The sequence below is a fragment of the Parasteatoda tepidariorum genome, chromosome 2 (assembly GCF_043381705.1).
Source record: "Parasteatoda tepidariorum isolate YZ-2023 chromosome 2, CAS_Ptep_4.0, whole genome shotgun sequence".
In the NCBI taxonomy this organism is placed as follows: domain Eukaryota; kingdom Metazoa; phylum Arthropoda; class Arachnida; order Araneae; family Theridiidae; genus Parasteatoda; species Parasteatoda tepidariorum.
Window position 1 is genome coordinate 864,487 of NC_092205.1, and position 13,653 is coordinate 878,139.

A 13,653-nucleotide genomic window follows, 5' to 3' on the forward strand; every position below is an offset into this window, starting at 1 on the left:
CTCAGTGTGAGCATGCATGAAATGTGATTTTTACATGAAGTGTTTTATTATTTTAATCGATTTGGATTAAAAGCTCTGAGATTCGTTCTACTTTATAAATCATATTTATGTATAATATGGGAAATTTAATGAAGTTCATATAATGTAGTTAATGAAGTTTATTAATGAAGCTGTAATATAATGTATAATACTGCAGGTCATAAGTGCTCCTCCATAGATTCCAAGTGAAATAGCTTTCTTTCTATTGCTAATGCTGAAATAGAATTTCAGAAAACTGATAAAGCAAAATTTATTTTTGATATGTTTCTGCATCATATCATACAGGAATGCCAAATATATGTCTATCTCAATTTTGAATTTTTTGTAGCTTCTTTCTCCCGGCTGAATAATGTACACGAACATTATTATTATTATTATTTTTTTGGCAAATTATCATTTCTCCGAATGAAATTCTTATTGGACCGATTCATAAATAGTTTATTTGCTTCCAGAAAATTTTGTTGCTAATATTCTCCCTATTTTCTATGTTCCACAACTGACTTAGAGGTTTTATATATAATTATTCTAGTAAACGAACAGCGATGGATCACCGTAGTGAAGAATTGGAGTTCGAACCCAAGTGACGTGATCGATGCGTACCAGTTTGTTTAGGAAGTATAGACAGCTTGTGCGCAATACTCACCACATTACCACAATCAGGCCATGGGTGACGAAATGGGGAAGCCCTAACCTCTATGAATCCCTTAACCACAGTGAGCTGTTGCTTTCCTTTTTTCTAGTCAATAAATAACCATTTTAAGTAAATATAAAAAAAATCTAAGTAAGTTAATTCGCAGTTAAGGTGAAGTTATAAATTTTCACTATCCTACGAATCGAATCACAAATAATTTTGTAATCTGCAAATCTGGTCGAATAGCGAATGGAAAGATAGTCAAATGTCAGACGCATGAGCTCGGGAGTTATAAGCAAAGAAAGAATTGAAGAGCCCTCGATATTCGTTAAGAAAATATAGACATTCAGTCAATTAATTAAAACGTTCCCAATTATTTTTTCTATTTAATTTTGTTTTTGTTCTGTAGAACAGACGGAAAAATATTAATTTTTGTAAACCTTTCGGTTTATACGACGGCAAAATATCATCATTGGTTCACGAATCTTGGCTCAATAGGAGTTCAAAGGGCCGATTATTTTTGAAATATGGGCCTCATAATAGAATTGTACGATTCACCAAATATTTTATAATCATTATTCAGCTAAGCCCTATACAGACCAATATTGACATTGCATAGGGCCTATATTAAAAAATTTAGACATCCCAATATGGGTCCCTCAGAGCATGTTCACCCATATTGAGCCAATTTCGAGCCCAACTGGGGCCAAGATATAATTATTGCTAGGGAATCGTCGGTGAGAAACTGGACATAAATCGAAATGTGTGTTAACGAAAGTGGACACAACTCAAAATCTTTTCTTACGACATTGAAAAATGCACTCTTTCAGTTTTTAACCTAACTTTAAATGATAAGTTAAGAAATCAGACACAAAAACATACTTTCTCTGAATAAGCATACTTTCCCCCCCCCCCTACGGATTCCGATGTTTAACTCCCAAGATATAGGGGGTTGTCGCAATTCAGGAAATAGGCTCCCCATAGTTTGTTCAGGAGAGCTGTCCAAAGGTTAGATCCCTTAATGCTAATTTTAATTTTTTGTGTATTTCGCCCTATTTGGAGAATTTTTTTAGCGGATTGAAAATATTTTCTCACAATTATACAACTTGTTTAACCAATGATATTTTATGTAAAAAACTACTTTTAGTAAATATTTATTATTTATTTTTTATTCATCATTAATATTCTTTTAATGCCAGTCTGGCACATCACATAATAGTCTCGTCCTCCATCGGTCGAAAGCAACCTCCTTCACCCACTATCATTCTTCGCCGTTTCCTCGCTTCCATCCTGTGGACCAGAAAATCATGATTTTTGGCCAAAAGTCAAAAATAAAATTTTCAACTAAAATATGTGTAGGTAGTTTTAATATAACTCAAATTAAGTACTCATAATCATTTCAAACATTATTATTTACTTTTTGGACCGACGAGAATACAATGTAGTGAAAAATATGTTAAAATTTTTTTTTTAAATGTAACTTTTAAATTTTTATTTCAGAAATACATATGGGTATTTCACCTTACTGTTACACTTTTATCAGAGTAATTAGTCTGGAATTATAGTACAATTTTTCAATTTGTTGGATTAGTTAATACTCTTGATAAACTTATAGTTTATATCTTATCATTTGGCATTTTACAATGTTTGAATGACTTTCGAAACTTAGTTCCGAAAAGCTTCGTGAGTGGACTCCACTACCGCTACTTTACCAGGAGGCAGGCTGTACGAATCTCCAAGAACGGCATAACATGATCTCCATGCGGTTTTATGTCAGACAAATCCATTATCAGTCACTATGTGCAATAACATACCAGAATCTGCACATTCCAAATACCTACAGGAAAACAGCTCTCCCCTTACAAGCAAAAATCTGGCTAAACGATCACGGCATAACCATTAATCATATGATTAAAAGGCACCATCGAACTCCGAAAATACCCTCAAAAGTCCGTATACATCTCACAAATCTCCCCTATCAAAACAAGAATCTTCCACCGAACTTAATACCAACTATAATTTGGGACTTCGTCCGCAATAATTGGCCACACCACACTCTGATCTATACAGATGCCTCCCGAATATCAGACAAGGCAGGAGTGGCAATATACAACTCCCGCTCCGGGTCAGCCATGTCCGGATCCGTTCCACCCATTTGCTCGGTCTTCACAGCTGAGGGAATAGCTATATTATTAGCACTTCAAAAATGCCCTACAAGTTCTCGAATTATAATTTCTATAGACTCACTCTCTGCCCTGACAGCACTAAATTCTGCTACAGACTCTCCGCAAGGAATCATACACCAAATCATAGTCTCGATGGAAGCGCTCCCATGACGAGCTGGCGAAAGCAGCGCTTTAAAGAACGAGAATTTACGACAGATTTACCATAGAAGATACTTATCAATCAATTAAACGAATCCACCAACTATCCAGGCAATCTGCCTTTAAGCATAGCAAATACTATACTGATTTTCTTCATCTGAGTCAAAATAAAAACGAACTTCTACCCATCTCCAGCAGGTACCAAGACGTTACTTCTCCAGAATCCGCACTAGATCCTATCCAACTAAAGCAAAGTTATTCCGTTTTGGACTCGCTCCAGACAAAAAATGCAACTGCGGTTTCATCTCCGATATTGATCACACTATTCTAGAATGCCCTCTCTTTGATCAACAGCGCACCACCTTAAAAATACAGCTTGGACCTGGGGCATTGTCGTTCTCATACCTTATGGAAACAACGGATAAACGCAAGCTTCAATATCTTATACATTACCTAAAATCTATCCGCAAACTATAACCATCCACCTATCTCCACCACTTTGGACATAAGCGAGCTATAAGCTGGAAATTGGAAAAAGCTCCAAAGCTGATCTTCGATAATCATCATCATCAAAAGCTCCATGAGGTAATGAGCTAAATTTTTTTTTTTTTTTGCCTTCTTTGATGTTTTTCCTTCGAAAAAACCTGCCCCATTTTGCCCGTATTGCAAAGGTGGACTAAATATACCGAAAAACAAAAACTATGTTTTTTTTTCATGTTTTCGCGTTATTTTGTAACTAATTCACGTTATTTTGTAATATTACTTCGGAAATATAATTTGCTTTTCATTTTTAATATAAATTTACGAAAATCATTATATTTTCATTGCTATATTTAATTATTTAAACGTATTATATTATTTTTTTTATTTTTGCTCGCCATATTTCAGCCGCCATTTCGTATTTTTTTGGGGTATTTTTAGGGTATTTCAAAATTTCAACTATGAATTCAATTTACCTACACGTAAAACCCCCCAAATTTTATCGAAATACTAATTTTGGCCACGAAACCATGGATGCTGGCCCACTGTGCTGTGTCCAGGTGGCGACTTTCCACATTGTCGACTCCCGGGCACCTGTCTGTCACCGTAGTTTGATATTCGCCAAGTCGGGTCACACACTTTCTCGCAAAAATCTTCGAACACTATTTCGCGCATGTTTCACTAGGAACATGCGATTTAAAAAACGCATGAGTTAACATGAGGTGCGAATAAACTTAGCTGCTTCATAAGTTTTTGTGCATTATCAGTCTCTCTTTATAATCGAACTTTCTGAAATACCTTTTTACTTCTTAATTTTTTTGTTTTGTTTTCTTTTTAGTTTTAAACTTGTTTTATAATTCTTATCTCGTTTCCGAAAAGATTTAGTTTGTTTTACATCTGAATTTTTTTTCCTCTTCCGCAAGTAGGATATAGCTTTTTAAATATTTTTATAAATTTATTTCAAATAATTTATGTCTTTACCAAGTATGTGGCCGCAATATTTAATAATGCAGCAGGCTTTTGTACCTTATTGTATAGTTTCTAAATCCTTTAATTTAAATAACTGCACAATTTATGAGTTTCAATCATTTTCTTTTTGTATGTGTGTAATGATGTGGAGATTGTTACTGTTTGCTTTATACCTTAATTTATTCTTTTTTTCCTTTTTTGAGACTGGTATCTATGATTAAATTTGATGTAATGATTCCCATTTGCAGTTTTTGTGCCAATAATACTTACATCCAAGCAATCGTACTTAGCTTTGACACTTTTTCGTAAATGTTATGTCCCAAACAATAAATTCCTTTATGCGTCTTAGCCAATTCCACAGTTTGGTCGTCAAGGGTAAAAATTGTGCAGCAGGTAAATTAAATTTATTAGGTTAGTTTCATATAATTTCATAGAAGAAAACTTTTTATGATTTGTAAAATAAAAAATATAATGCCTGTATAATTTAAACAGTAAGCATCTGCTTTGCCGCATTCTCATATCATAATTACACTGGTTATCATAAATTAAGGAAAAATCACAAAAATAGCGATAACTCTTTCAAAAGTAAGCCAAACCGTGCAAAATTTGCATATGTTGTCCACTAAGAGTAGCTGAGTAAAATTGCAATATGCAAATTAGTGGCGCTGCACTCGGCTTACGTCATCTGCCTGGAGCATAAAAGTCCAAGTTTGAGAGAAAGCACACAAATTTTACTGTGATTGCGACATTGAAAATCTGAGATAGCCAATTCGTAATAATGACCTCTAGGCATCATTTGCCTGAAGAACTACGATGGAGAGCCATCGGGAGACTAGAGGCAGGGCAGAGTCAATCAGAAGTGGCCAGATGGCTAAATGTGAGTCCATCTGTGGTTCATAGACTTTGGAGGCAATTTCAAACCACAGATTCGGCATCTAGGAGGTTCAGTCAAGGACGGCCAACTGTTACGACCAGTGCCGATGACCGATATTTGACATTAAGTGCACGCAGGAATAGAACCGCTACTCCGACACATCTTAGATCCTCTCTTGCTGCAGCCACCGGAAGGTTGGTGTCAACGTCAACTGTGCGCAGAAGGCTCCACGAAGGTGGTCTGTATGCGAGACGACCAGCCATTTGCGTGCCGCTCACATCACGCCATAGGAGAGACCGTTTGCAGTGGGCCCGACAACATGTCCACTGGACGTCAGATCAATGGAGGCCTGTTCTCTTTACGGATGAGTCCAGGTTTAGTCTAGAAAGTGACAGTAGACGTTATTTGATATGGAGAGAACCTGGGACCCGTTATCATCCATCAAACATCCGTGAAAGAGATGCATACGGAAGAGGCAGTGTCTGTGTTTGGGGAGGCATATCCTTAGGAGGGCGCACATACCTCCATGTCTTTCCAAGGGGAACCGTGAATGCTCAGGTTTATCGAGACAACATCCTTGATGCTTATGTGCGCCCATATGCCGGGGCAATTGGTGATTGCTTCCTGTTACAGGACGATAATGCAAGACCACACAGAGCTCGCATTGTTGATGATTATCTTCAACAGGAAACAATTACTCGCATGGAGTGGCCAGCTCGATCCCCGGACTTGAATCCTATCGAGCACGTTTGGGATGCTCTAGGGAGGCGTGTATCTGCCATCAATCCGCCCCCTCAGACCCTTGCCACGCTTGCAACTGCTTTACAAGAGCAATGGCTCTCACTTCCTATTGAACTGATAGACCGCATAATTGAAAGCATCACACATCGCTGTTTGTGCTGTATTGCTTCTAGAGGCAATCATATTCCATATTAAAGGTACTTTTTCTATTGCAAACCGATACTTCCAATTTGTTTATTTTATACATGTGCTAATTTCTATACTACTATTAATGTCTGATAATTTCTTTTTATGTTGTTTAATACCTTACTATGTGTTGTATATTGTGGGTAAGTTTCATAAAATTCCATGTGTAATTTCTTGAGTTATCGCGATTTTTGTGAATTTTCCTTAATTTATGATAACCAGTGTATATAACAATTTAAAGACCATCTGTTTATTGATTCCTGATTCAGGAAGAACTTCATGTATGACAAGATATTGAGTCAAATAAGAGTATCTTAACATTTTTTATATTTAATAATTTACTTTGAATAAAGAAAGTAGCTTTAAAGCATAGATTCTCAACCTTTTTGACGTTGCCGCCCCCCTAAGGAGCAAAAAAAAATTCAACGCCCCCCTTTGTGAAAATCCAGTTATTTTAAGCAAGGGGGTGCTGAATTATAAGAGGCAAAATTTTTAAGCAATTTTCTTTGAAGTTAAATTTGCTTGGTTCTTTTAAAAAAAATATTGAGCTGTTAACTCGATATTTTTCTCCCGGCAGGTAATCACATTCTATTTGTTATAATCAAAATAAATACAGTATTGAAAAAAAAATACAACAAAGAAGCCTATAGTTAAAAAGAGTAATTTATTCTGAATTAAATAATAAAAAAACACCCAAAAATAATTTTTTTACTCTAAAAATTATTATCAACGAAACAATCAAGTAATCATTATGCTTGATGGTTCAGAGCCAGTTTCTTAACATTCGGTTCAATATTTTTAGTTAGATAAAGAAGCAAATCCTTTTTTTTTGTGACTAGATCCGTCACAGCACTAAATCTTTGTACGACAAGGTAGGAGGAAGGGAAGGTAACTTAAACTTTTTTGACAACAGTTTATAGTCCAGGTAAGTGGGTGTTACCTTGGAGCGAAAATTCTGTGAGATGATCACCATTTCAAAGTTACATTCCTTGAAAGTTCGGCCGATTCCTCCTGAATCTGAACCTCGGCTGTCTTTATAACAGTCGGAAAAGTCCATGCGTAAAGACTCAAGGTGTTAGCAATATTCTTGTGCATCACCAGAGGGAATTTCACTATTCCTTTTAAGAACCGATAAGATTGGAAAATGGTTAAACTCATTCCGACCAAAATTTTGTTTCCATAAAATGATTTCTTTAGAAAGGCAGAAATAACTAATTTTGCAGTGATCAAATTGAACTTGTGGCCTTGAAGTTATAAATTAACACCATTAAATTTTGCAAATAAATCCATCATGTATGCAACTTCTACCTTAAATTTTAGCAATCTGCTCTTCAGAACTACATTTCTGTTTTCGAGGTACTTAAGTACAAATTCGAAAAGATTCTAAAACCTATTGACACACAGCCAGAGAATCTCAATGTGCAGTAGCAAGCAATGAAAAAAAAATTTTTTTCTATTTTTTATTTTTTTACGCAGTTTATGAATATTCGATTGTTGAGAGCATCATTGTTAATTTTGCTCACAGCACAGCTCGACATATTGCAATGACTGATACAAACAACCACTGGGATTTTTTCCAACTAAATGCTGTCTGCAAACAGTTAAAATATCTGGGACCTCCCTCTTCAAAAGGGCGATAAATCTATGATGTCGACCCATTGCAGGAGTTTCATCACGGAAAACAGAGGTACATTCACAAGAGGAATGTTTTTCTGTTTAAAATAATCTTTGGTAGTATTAATAATAGATTCACATTTGGTTTCAACAATCAAGCTTCTCGCAAAAAGCATCTCTTGAATAATTTTTCTTCCTTTAACAAACCGGACATACGCCAACAGTAAAGCTTCATTACTTGGCAAGGTTAACTCATAAACTTGAAGGGAAAATTTGCATAAAGAAACTTTAATGTCTTCAACCATCTCATCACTTCGTTGCTGCACTTTATCGTTGCTTAATGGGATATTTTTGATTGCATTGGATACAGTTGGATGGTGTAAAACTGTTTCTAAAACTTATTTGTCAGCCGGCAGTATCAACTCTTCGCCTTTGTAAGAAAGAATCCAAGATTTAGCAATTAATTTTTATATATTTTAAGAGACTATCAAACTATCGTCCTATTTTTATGATGAGACTGCTAGTAAGCCTGAGACCGAAGGTGCCATCAGAAACTTGTGCTTGATGTTCGTAGAAAATGACAGATCTTTATTTGTTTATCTATTATCAGGATGAATTTTTTGTAAATGCTCCTGTAAACGGGAAGGTTTCATTGCCTCAATAGATAAAACTTTCTAACAAAATAAACGCATGCGTAATTGAGAGTTCAACGGCGATTGAACAAATTCGAACTTTAAGTACGTGACACTGACGAGTATTCAAGTATTGACGACATTTCTCTTTGTTTACCGACATTGTTGGAGGCAGCAAAATACATACGGTGAAAAAAAATAAATTATTTTTCAAAATTAATAAACAATTTATGATAAGGAACTAATTCGCCCACGTACCTAGCCAAATAAACAGTGAAAATGAATCGAAAGTGGGGGAAAATACTAAAAGGAAGCTAACGAAAACCCTCATAAGAAACATGGGTCAAACCAAACATTCATACTGAAAGCATATGCATTTCAACTTTCGCCAAATGGCTCGTATGAGTCAAAGGCAAAAACAGCTGACTCATGCGTTGCGCTGGTTCGAATTCGAGAATATAGATCCTATAAGTTCGTTTTATTGCTGGTGAATCGGAAAATCTTAATTTAATATAATGATTTAATGTTTCTTATGACGTTAATTTTATTTATTAAATCAATAGTAATTTGATAATTATATAATAATAGTAATTTAATAATGACAAAACATGGTCATCGCCCCCCTAAAGCCCAAAACATACCCACCGCCTCCCTACTGCCCAAAACAAGTTCATCGCCTCTCAGCACACTCCTACCGCCCCCTATGGGCGGTATCGCCCCCGTTGAGAAACAATACTTTAAAGCAATTAGGTTGAAAGGCTAGGAACTTACACTTTTCTCTAAAAGAATTAATCGATGTTATGATAATAAAACAAAACTCTTACGATCGATTATCACAGCAAAAGTAAGATTTTTATTACCAAATAAGAAACAATTATTACCATTCTGCAAGGACCAGAAAAAAATAGGTCATGCAGCCTTCAGACACACAGAATGCATGACAATCTAAGAATAAATGTTTGAACTTTTAAAGCAAATTACAAACAATAAAAGCTATTGTGTAAACAAAAATAAATATAAATAAATATTAAAAAAAAACAAGTCGTTACAAATGAGACTACTATATGATTCGAGTAACTCAAAAATTCTTTTGAAATTTTAAAGACTAATGAATACTTGAAAAATAATAACAAAAAAGTTTCCTGTGTCTCCTTTTTGAAGTAGAATATAAATTAAAATACACATCTCACTCTTTTTGATCCTGCTTTCCTCTGAATCGTTCGTATTAAAATAGAGGAATCGTGCTAAATTACGTTATTTTAAGTTAGTAAATGTGTTTTTGTACTACGGGAAAAAAGGCCTCATTTTAGAGTGACAATAAATGTAATAATTTTGCTAGTATTTTTATCTTTATTAGAAGCTCATATCTTTATTAGAAGCGCATAAATTGAATTAAAAAATTGCATAAAATAAAATGAATAAAATTTGTTTTTAAATGAATAGACCAAATGTTGAGTTACAGAATCGAATACGCTTAAGTTGTTATAAAATAATGAATAAAAAGCTGCAAAATTGTTAAGATGGTTAAAAAGTTATGAAATTAACGAAGCATAGCATGAAAGGATTAGTATGTAGGAACTAGATATAACGTTCTCACATTTGCGGGAACCAAAGAACACATCATAACAATCAGAAGATAAAAATAAAAGTTTTATTTTCCGGAAAAAGATACAGTCACAAAACTGAGTGACTAACTTAAAATAAATTAAAATATACAATAAAGTGTATACTGAGTAGTAGTAGTTATACTTTGTGATTTCACAGATATACTGGGAAAAAGTGCGCGATAACAAAAATGACATCTGTATCTTGCAGTCGGTTGCAGCTAATTTTCGAGAGCAGAAGGAATATCAGGATGTGCTCGATGACAGGTTGCAGGTTCGGTATTCCCTTCGATCTAGCGAACTCTACAAGTAAATAGGGAAATGTGTGATAAAATTAATTAGAAAACAAATAAAAAGCAGGTGAATAATTTCAGATATGCACAAATAACAGTGATAGAAGCAAGAGTATAGGAAAATATCGGAATTTTCCCTGACGAATTTAAGATACATTAAAAAAAAAAGTTCAGCCACCACAATTTTAAGTTTTAATAAATATGATTTGATGTTATAAAAAATAAATTAACTATACGAAAATAGTAGTGAAAATGTCATAAATTTGCTTCTTTATGTTATGGCTTTATTTAAAAATATTTTCTCCCCTCATTTTCATAATAGTACGCATTTTCTGGAAAATATTTGAACAAATTTATTGAACATTTTTCTCATTTCCTTAAAGACTCTCTTATGAAGAAAATATTTTCAATCGAAAGTTGTTCAATATAAAATATATGTAATATTTTTTCTTTTCTTCTAATTTCTTTATTTCTAATTTTTTTAAAGATATTGTAAGCATTTTGACGGAAGATACACATTTTTTTCTAAAATAGAAGTAATTGAAAAAACCTGGTAGAAATGAAGGAAATGAAAAGAATTATTTTTCGTTCTGAGTAAAAAAAATTTGTGATACCTTTTTTAAAAAAAATAAAAGCTAAAATTATGAACATTTAATGATGTGATGATTTATATAGGAGGTAATTTTTTAAACTTAATTAAGGTATTCAAAAGAAATTGATTATTCTGAAGATATAAATATTTTACTACTCCAAATTTTTATTTAATTTACAGGAATAGTTTCTATTTGAAAATTTATTTTAACCGAAATATTTGTGTAATTAACTGAAATAATTGTGTGTATGTATTGTCGTTATACGATATTTCGGCAGATTTTTCCGCCTCTTTCTTCATTGAAGGACGGCGTATTTTTTTTCACGTTATTTGAATTTTTCTAGTCTTAAACGAGCATAAAATCTTCACTTAATTCAACAAGCAACTTTTAAAAATATCCATAGAGCAGGAAGATTTGTCTACAATTATTGAGAGTGCTGTATTGAGGCGAGCATAGGGTTGCCTCTCAGGGAGGGTTACTAGATAAGGCGATGAAATTATAAAACCGCGACCAGTGGAGGTGCCCGGGAGTCGACATTAGGGAAAATCGCGTCCAGGTGAGAGGAAATTCCATCTTTGATGTTTTATTTCCTCAAGTCTCGTTTTTGACCCCTCGGTATTAGTTGCTCATTTGATTTCTCTCGTTGTTATATATTATTAAATCTTTGAACATAGGAAATTTACAAAATTGGCATAAAATGATAAAATAAGTGTTAGGGAATATGTTTTATTTTTTCTTCATTTATAAGAACACAAAATGTTGTCTACATTTTATATTTCCTCATAGTGAATACACTTCCCACAGATAACTTTTTATTAAACTTTCCAACATTTTCTCTTCTACTTGACCATTTTTGTATTAACCTCAAAACAAACTAATTGTTAAAAAACAAAGTGCTTTAAATCAAAAGTGCGAAATATTATTTGCCGGATCTTTCTTTAAGTAAAACCTAAAAGATTTATATAAAACTCTTATGATAAAAGTTAGAAATTATGATAAAAGTTATAAAAATCGTGATAATAAGTAAAAACAACAGCATTTTAAAGTAATGCGTTAAAAATTCGGAACTAGCAAACGTTAAAAAGTGGAATTATTTAAAAAAGGAAGTTATCATGCGATCACACAACCTCAGGTTCTGCCGCTATCTATTGTGAGTGAAGAAAAAAGAATATTTTTGCACCCCCCCCCCTACATTTGAGATGTTCTGTTTTAAACGACTGATTTTGTTAAAACCACGACTTTTTGAGAGAGGATCATTTTTCTGAAAAATTATCGGAATCTATTATCTCAACTTTTGTGTCACATTTTTAGGAAACACTATTTAAAAATAAAGTTTAGGGAAATTGCTGAACTCGAAAAGCGCCCATGTCTTTCAGAATTGCGTTATTCATTTGCCCCCCCCCCACCCCATATCATCATTTATGTCATAAAATATTTCTCAAAATGTGCACTTATTCCTTTAAATTTGCATAAAATATTGAATGTTTTTTTTTTTCATTTCTCATTGCTAAAAAAAGGATGCTTGATTCATTGGAAGACAAAAGAAAAATTATCTACCTAAGTTTTCTTCGAAATCTGAATTGTTTGTAGTATTTCTATTTTTTTTCCCACTTCGAAGAGATCTTCAACTGGAAATAATGACATTCGCGGTTGCCAATGACTCAACTCCTCTCTATTATTCTTCCCGTTATAAAAAACAAAACGAATTCACCTTCGAATTCTTTGTTTGCGTAAAAAAAAATGGTTTTTCTTCCTACTTGGAAGAAGATTTCCCTAAAAAAATGATCTGATTGTTTTTATCCATATCTTCTGCAAATCTGCTCAAGATTTTCAGAAATAAAAAGAAAAATATGTATGTATACTCGAGCATATTTTGTAGACTTTCTTTTCTTTCTCTCTAAGAGATATTCTCAATCGATCCATTTGATATGGCTTGCCATGGTACACCACGTCGTCATGACTACAAATGCAAGTAACAAAAATGTTTTGTTATGGGGGCGGGAGTTACCATGAACAGGTACCATTTAATAATCTTGTTCATATTCTTCAAGGAGAAAACCACACAATAACACACATGTTATTCAAAAACAGCGTTTTATATTTTATCGATATTTAGACTTAATGTCTTATGAAAATACAAAAAGAAACATATCTGTCATTCGTGACCCAAAAGAATGCAAAATGGTTTTTGGGGGAAAAACACTGGTTTTTAACTGTGAATTTATTGTTAATTCATGAGGTATACGTGTGAGGTATTAACTACATAAATGTGGCAGAAACGTCAAAATGTAAAAAGTCAAACAGAGCAAGATCCAATCGAGGCCAATACTAAAACATGACCACGAAATAAAACTACATCGCTCAAAATATGTAGCAACAGTTCATATAAATCTGTTTTTTTTTTTGTTGGCAACATTTAGAGCACTCTTAATTGGGTATCCAATATTTATCAACTCATTATTTAAAAGTGCAATCCTGATTTTCCAAACTATCAGATTTTCACCTTCAGCCTCCCAAAGATAACGATACCGACGATGGTTTGATTAGTATTGCGGCAGACGTAAAATGTTCTCAGAGCTTGCGGCATAGAATCATTTTGTTGAGGTTTTCTTCTCACTGTGATGCAAATGATGAGCAATAAGTCCACTGTTGTGTCTTTGTAGCTAATTAATA